The 7,584-nt window shown below is 44.4% G+C and overlaps 1 long non-coding RNA gene across 1 annotated transcript in view; it reads left to right on the plus strand.

The window, feature by feature from the left end:
- Positions 1–6,795, plus strand: part of LOC147580741 (uncharacterized) — a 69,442-nt gene extending 62,647 nt beyond the window's left edge. Inside the window, exon 5 of the long non-coding RNA XR_015250762.1 lies at positions 6,691–6,795. This is a non-coding gene — a long non-coding RNA (uncharacterized LOC147580741). The remainder of the gene's footprint in view (positions 1–6,690) is intronic.
- The last annotated feature ends 789 nt before the right edge of the window (positions 6,796–7,584 follow it).

Genomic DNA, 7,584 nt, shown 5'->3' on the forward strand with positions numbered 1-7,584 from the left:
TTCCCTCCTTCCTTCCTTCCTTCCTTCCTTCCTTTTGTTCCCTGGAAGAACTGATGTGTAGAAAAGTCAGGGAGACCCACTGGATGCTGAAATTAAGTACTCTTCCCTGGCTCTGAGTCCAGTGTGATTTGTGCCCTTGAAGATTATCATTTATTGGTTAATCTGAGAAAATAATAAGGATAGATACTTTCCTTAAGACTGCAAGATAGAAATAGTACCCTTGGGGTCCCTTTGTGGCTCAGTCAATGAGTGACTCTTGATTTTGGCTCAGGTCATGATCCCAGGCTCACGGAATTGAGCCCCACATGGGGCTCCATGCTGAGTGTGGAGCCTGCTTAAGATTCTCTCTCCTTCTGGCCCTCCCCCAGCAAATAAAAATTTAAAAGTAAAAAAAAGAGTAAATTTCAGCTATCATAATTTTACATTTTTAATAGTAAATTCATAGTATCACTAAGAAGCAACTTCAGTATATATTTTTATCATGGAAGTTCAGGATGAATGTTTTGAATCATCATTACAGACTCAAATTTCTCATTTTTCTCTCAAAGCATACTTGCTTTATAATACAAATGTGACAGGAAAATACTAAATGTCCCTTTAAAATTTTTTTTTAATGTTTATTTATTTTTGAGAGCCAGAGAGACAGAGCGTGAATGGCAAGGGGTAGAGACAGAGAAAGAGAGAGGGAGACACAGAATCTGAAGCAGGCTCCAGGCTCCGAGCTGTCAGCACAGGGACTCAAACTCATGAACCACAAGATCATGACTTGAGCCGAAGCCAGATGCTTAACTGACTGAGCCACCCAGGCACCCCTCTAAATGTCCCTTTTTAAAGGAAGATTTATACAGAGGTGATAAGGAAAGGTTAGTTCTCAAAAAGAGAGAGAAAGGACCCCCTAGTCTGGGCCTGCTCCAGCTCTGGCCATCCTGATAAGGTGGCCCGATGCAGTGCACCCTGGGACTCCATGCCCACACCCACTCCAGCTCCAGCTGGCCTGCCAAAGCCACCGGGCACACACAGTCTACACAGGGGATGCTCCTATACAAGGCGACTCCTTCAAGACTGGGAGAGGTAGCCATTCTGCCTGATTAATAGAAACAGACACAGTAAGTCAAACAAAATGAGGAGACAGAATATGCTCCAAACAAAAGAACAAGGTAAAACCCCAGGAAAAAACCCTAATGAAGTGGACATAAGTAATTTAATAAAGAGTTCAAAGTAATGGTCATAAAGATGCTCACTGAATTCAGGAGAAGAATAGAGGAACACTGTACAAACTTGAATAAAGTATTAGAAAGTAAAAGAAAGAACCAATCAGAGGTAAAGAATACAACACCTGAAATGAAAAATACACTAGAGGGAATCAGCTGCAGATTAGAAGATGTGGAAGAACAGATCAGTGATCTGAAAGACAGGGTAGTAGAAATCACCCAATCAGAACAGGAAAAAAGAAAAAAAGAATAAAAAAGTATAGTTTAAAGAACCTCTGGGACAACATCAAGCATACTACCATTTGCATGTGGAGGATCATAAGACTACTAGGAACAATTGTACACCAACAAATGGGAAAACCTTGAAGAAGTGGATACATTTTTAGAAACACACAACCTTCCAAGACTGAAGAAATAGAAAATCTGAATAAACCAATTATAAGTAATTTAAATATCCCCAAAACAAAAGTCTAGGACCAGATGGCTTCACGGGTGAATTCTACCGAACATTTAAAGAAGTTAATGACTATCCATCTCAAATTATTCAAAAACAATGAGGAAGAAGGAACACTTTCAAACATATTTTATGAGGCCTGATACCAAAACTAGACAAAAACATCACAAGAGAAAAATCACAGGCCAATATCCCTGATGAACGTAGATTTTTAAATCCTCAATAAAATATTAGCAAACCAAATCAATAAGACATTAAAAGGACCATATACCATGATCAAGTGGAATTTATTCCAGGGATGCAAGGATGGTTCAACATCCACAAATCAACCAGCATGATGCATGATATTAATAAAATGAAAGGTAAAAATCATATCATCACAATAGATGCAAAAAAATCATTTGACAAAATTCAACATCCATCTATGATAAAAACTCTCAACATGGTATAAAAGGAACATATTTCAACATAATAAAAGCCATATATGACAAACCCACAGCTAACATCATACTGAATGGTAAAAAGCTGAAGCCTTTTCCTCTAAGATCAGGAACAAGACAAGGGTGTCTACTCTTGCCACTTTATTCAACAGAATACTAAAAGTCATAATCACAGCAATTACAAAAGAAAAAGAAAGAAAAGGCATCCAAATTGAAAAGGAGGAAGTAAAACTGTCACTATTTGCAGATGACATGATACTATGTGTATATAACCCTAAAGACTCCAACCAAAAAACTATTTGAACTAATAAGTGAATTCAGTAGTCACAGGATACAAAAATTAACATGAACATTCTCCACCCTTCCTTCCTTTTTCTGTCCCTTCCACTTCACCCCCCACCACCTATCCACTCCATCTCTTCCCCAGTCTTTACTGCAAAATGATTCAGTCTCTTACAGAAAGTCCTCTCTTCAACTCTAGTCGCTCCAATTCTGTTTCTCTGGCCATCCTGCATGACAGGCTTAGAGAGACCATTCTGAGATGGGAAGCCCAGTTGTTTGTTTTGGGAAGTGAAGGTTGGCAGATAAGGAGGTTTAAACTGAACTGGAAAGTATAATCTTTTTCCTTGTCAGTGTAGGAGGGTGACGTGGCGGAACATCTGCCCACCCTTCATGTTGCTATTTTTCACCCCAGGAGATATGTTAAGACAATAGCACAGGGGCTGGCACAAAGTGAAATCTCAGTATTTGTCGGTGCCTCTGTTCCAGACACCTATCGCTGCATTACACACTATGCCAAAATGAAGTCGCTTAAAAAAATAATTACTGTCTCTCATGGTTCTATGGTTAACTGAGCTCACCTGGCCAGTTCTCACTTGGGGTCTCTAATGTGACTGCAGTCACGTGGCATCTGGGCCCAGAGTTATCAGAAATCTCAACTGGACGGGGCACCTAGGTGGTTCAGTCAGTTGAGTGTCAGACTTCAGCTCAGGTCACAATCTCGTGTCCGTGGGTTTGAGCCCCACATCGGGCTCTGTGCTGACAGCTCAGAGCCTGGAGTCTGCTTTGGATTCTGTGTCTCCCTTTCTGTCTTCCCCTTTCCCCCTCTCTCTTTCTCTCTCTCAATAATAAACATTAAAAAAATTTCAGGGGCATCTGGGTGGCTCGGGTGGTTAAGCATCCGACTTTGGCTCAGGTCATGATCTCACGGCTCCTGAGTTTGAGCCCTGTGTTGGCTCTGTGCTGACAGCTCAGATCCTGGAGCCTGCTTCATATTCTGTCTCCCTTTCCCTCTCTGCCCCTCCTCAGCTCGTACTCTGTCTCTCTGTATCTCAAAAAATAAAATAAAACGTTAACAAAATTAAAAGAAAAAAAAAGAAATATCAACTGGACAGTCCAGTGTCTTGACCGGGATGAGTTGAAGAGCTGGGGACTGGCTTCTCTGTCCTTCTCCCTCTCCTGCTCTCTGTCTCCATATGGTCTTTCTGTGTGACTGATGTGGGCTTCCTCCTGGGATGGCAGTCACAGGGTGGTCAGACTTCTTATGCTCTATCTGGCTTCTTCAGAGTGAGCATTTCAAGAGATGTAGGTAGAAGCTCCTTATGAAGTAGCCTCAGAACTTACAAAGACATCACTTCTGCAAGTTAAAAGCAAGTCCAAGGGACAGCCCAGATTCAAGGGGAGGAAACACATAAGGACATGAAAACTGGGATGGATAGCTGATTGGGGCCATCTTTGGAGACCGCCTATTACATAGCTCACCCAACTCGCCCAAAAGCATTTCCTCCCCATTTTGGAAATTTTGAAATAATAAAAATAATTTATAGTTAATTTTTAAAAACATTTATTTTTTAAGTTTATTTATTTTAGTAATCTCTACATTCAATATGGGGCTCTAACTCATGACTCCAAGATCAAGAGTCACATGCTCTCCTGGCTGAGCCAGCCAGGCGACCCTAATTTTTAGGTAATTTTTGCTGAAGAATAAAAAATGTGGGTCTTATTGGCAGCCTCTTACATTAAGCCACAAAGTTCAATATCAGGGCGCCTGGGTGGCTTGGTCAGTTGAGTGTCCAACTCTTCATTTCAGCTCAAGTCATGATTTCATGGTTTGTGAGATCAAGTCCCGCATTAGGCTCTGTGCTGACAGTGTAGAGCCTGCTTGGGATTCTCCCTCTCTCTCTGCCCCTCCCTCTCTCTCCCTCTCTCCCTTTTTTCTCTCTCAAAATAAATAAATAAACTTAAACAAAAGCCAACAAAGTGCAAGACTCCTGACATTCCTTCTTGGAGAAGCAGTGTAACCCAAAAATCAGACTTCCTGAATTTGCCTCTGGACCTCACTCTCCTCTGCCTCTTAGAGCTTGAGCCGGTTCTGAATCCCAGCACTTCCAAGAGAATTTTGCATCCCAGCATTTTTGGCCTGTGGCTGCAACAAGACACGCTGGTCAGGAGACACCTTAAGCTCACCCAGGGATTCCAGGCAGTCAACACTAGTGTCAAAGGGTACAGGTAATGTGCTCTGTGACACGAACACGCTGAATAACTGACAGGTTGCTGGCAAGCATGTTTATGGAGAGATGCCAATGAAACTTGCACTTGCTTGGATTTGTCATTTTGTCTTCAGCTCCATTGGGAAACAATGCAAAACAGCATCTTAACGTGGCCTTAACTTTTTCAGTTGATTTCATTATCCTAGTAGGAATTTAACTAATGACAGATTTCACTTGGGTGAACAAATAAAAGCAGAAGTTTTGCAGACAAATGCAATAAAACCTGCCAAGTAATCCCAGGAAGCATGGCCAGCTAATAAACGTGAGGAGACCGATTTCAAGATGGGTAGGAGGGGACGGGGGACTGTCCTTGCGGTCCCTTAGGAGGAAGGCAGACCAGGCTCCACTGATCTTCCAACAGACACTTAGAAACCAACCGACAGAAGCACCAAAAGTGCCCAAAGCCTTTCTAGGTTTGACTGTGGGGTCGGGGTATGAGGACAAGTTTTGGGGTAGGAGTGAGTTCCTTCAGGGGAATAAGAGGTCTGTCGTCCCTTTGAGATCTTGTCCCGCCTTCGTGGTACAGATAGAGCAAGGGAGGGAGGGCAGAGCTGCCATCCAGTAGGGTGTTTTGGGTCAAGCAACAGAAACCAATTATGGCCAACTTGAACAAAAAAGGAGTTCACTTAGAAGGATATTGGGACACAGAAGGAGAAAGGCAGTTTCACAATGGACAGGCCGAGGCATCTCCAAAGCCCTCAGTAGCGGGAATTACTAAATGGTCTTGTCCAGACATCCCTACTAGAAAGGATGAACCACCCCAGCCACGCTGTCTTTTTGTCACTAAATTTAAAGAGGAAGACAGCAATTAGCCTGGCAGGGGTTGTTTGCTCAGCCATTGGCTACAGACAGGATGATCACCGTGTTGGAAAATCCCATTCGATACATCCGGTAGAGAGGGGTAATCCCTCCAAATGAGTGCCCAAAGAAAGTTAAAGGATAGTAGACCGCCCAAAGCAACATGTCTCTGTTACAGAAGTCAGTATCAACATGCATTCCAGGGTTGGAAGACCAGCCAGGTGAATGGTCCTTCCTCAACAAGACAGAATCATCAAGCACGGGGCTGGGGGGTGGGGTGGACAGTCATGTGCGGCTATAAGGCCAGAAACAGCTGGTTTTACCCCAAGAGGCTAAGAGTTGAGAACAAAGGATAATTACAGTCTGAGGCAACCTTTCAGCAAAATAGATCTATTGTTCTCTTGTGCCCTATTCCATCCTCCAAACTCCTGGAGCCAGGTGAAATCCCAAACACAGAAGCATTTTTTTCCAAAGACCTAAGCACTTAAAGGAAGGGGCTACTAGACAATCACATGTTAGTTTGGACTAATTAATTGTCTGCTGTTCTGTTAATCTTAGTGAGGGATCGGGGTTTGAGCAGAGAGGTGGAGAAGGAGGTTGGATTCCCTACAGAAGTCGGGCTGACCCCGGTGAAGTGTAAGAGTTCAGAGCAAATGCAAGTTCAGATCCCTGGAGCAAGGGGATCTGCTGTGGAGGAGGGCAGTCAGGGCTGGCCTTGGACCCTGGGAAGGGGTAAGAGCAGTTCTTTCTCTTACTCTCCCCAGAGGATGTGGTTCCCATCCCCAGACCCAGAACTCTGGCTCCTGTTGTCATGTGGCCACATTGAGGGTTAAACTGCCTTCTGTAGAAAAGGCTTTGCAACCAGGGCGAGGGGGGTGGCTGAATCGGCTAAGTGTGTGGCCTGGTTTGGGCTCAGGTCATGATTTCACAGTTCATGAGTTCAAGCCCCACGTCGGGCTCCCTGCTGACAGTGTGGAGCCTGCTTGGGATTCTGTCTCTCCCTCTCTCGCTGCTCCTCCCCCACTCGTGCTGTCTCTGTCTCTCTCAAAATAAAGGAACTTAAAAAAAAAGAAAAGAAAAGGTTTTGCAACCAAATCACCATTTATAACCTTGTGATTGGGAGGGAAGATGCACCTTGAGTTTCTAGGCACTGACATATACTTTGGGAGCTCAGCCTTTGCATAGATTGGGCACTGTCTATAACATGTCATTTATATGCTCTGTGATTTTGTTGGCAGGATTTACGCTGAGCCATCCGGCCTGGAGAGTTCCATCACCAAGCAAACATTTATCTCACACGCATGTAATTTAGTTAAGCCCATAATGATGCACAATGGCTTTTATCGTGTCTGCCTCGCGTCTTTATTTAGTCTGACTGATTAACTGGCCCAAATCCTGTGCCTCTGTGGGAACAGATAAACAAGGGCTTAACAAACTCAAGGGTACCTTAGAGTCTCCTGGGGGGCAATGAGAGACTTGGGGAGCTCCTCAGAGCACTGTCTGTGGGCAGGGCGGGGCAAGGGCACCTCAGTAACCAGAGGCTAAGGGGGAGAGAGGAGTCCGATTGCCCGTGTCAGAACACAGCAGGGGCCAAGGGAGGCAGACACAGACCCCAGGCTCTCTTTAGAGGATTATATCCGTGCCTAGTTCAGGGAAACGTCTTCCCCCTTAACCTGGGGATGTCCTCATACTCCCTGCCCTGCCCAGGAAAACCTAAAACCACAAGACAGAGGAAGAGCAAAAGCGAGCACAGACCAGGCCTTAGTCTTCTCACACTCCACGAGGCTCTACTGAGCCCAGACCCGGTCTGCACCTCAGGAGGGCAGAGGCTGAGCATGGAGCTTGAAGCGGGACTGACCTCTGCGTGCGTGTGTGCGTGTGCGTGTGCGCGTGTGCGTGCGCACGCGCATGCGTGCGCGATGAAAGTTTCAAGAAAACCACGCCCATGACAACTCCACAATGTAAAAAATGAAACTACACGTCTCCTTCCTTCCATCACCTGATCCTACAGCTCTCTTAATTTAACAAAAACCATAAAAGGTGACAATATAGCCTGATGGCATTTTGACCTTAAATCATCTATATGGCTAATCATGAGGTTCACTAAGAGCCGTCAGAACACTGAGATGGCT

Source organism: Puma concolor, chromosome B2 (genome assembly GCF_028749965.1).
Source record: "Puma concolor isolate L17-30 chromosome B2, mPumCon1.1.hap2, whole genome shotgun sequence".
NCBI classification, from domain to species: domain Eukaryota; kingdom Metazoa; phylum Chordata; class Mammalia; order Carnivora; family Felidae; genus Puma; species Puma concolor.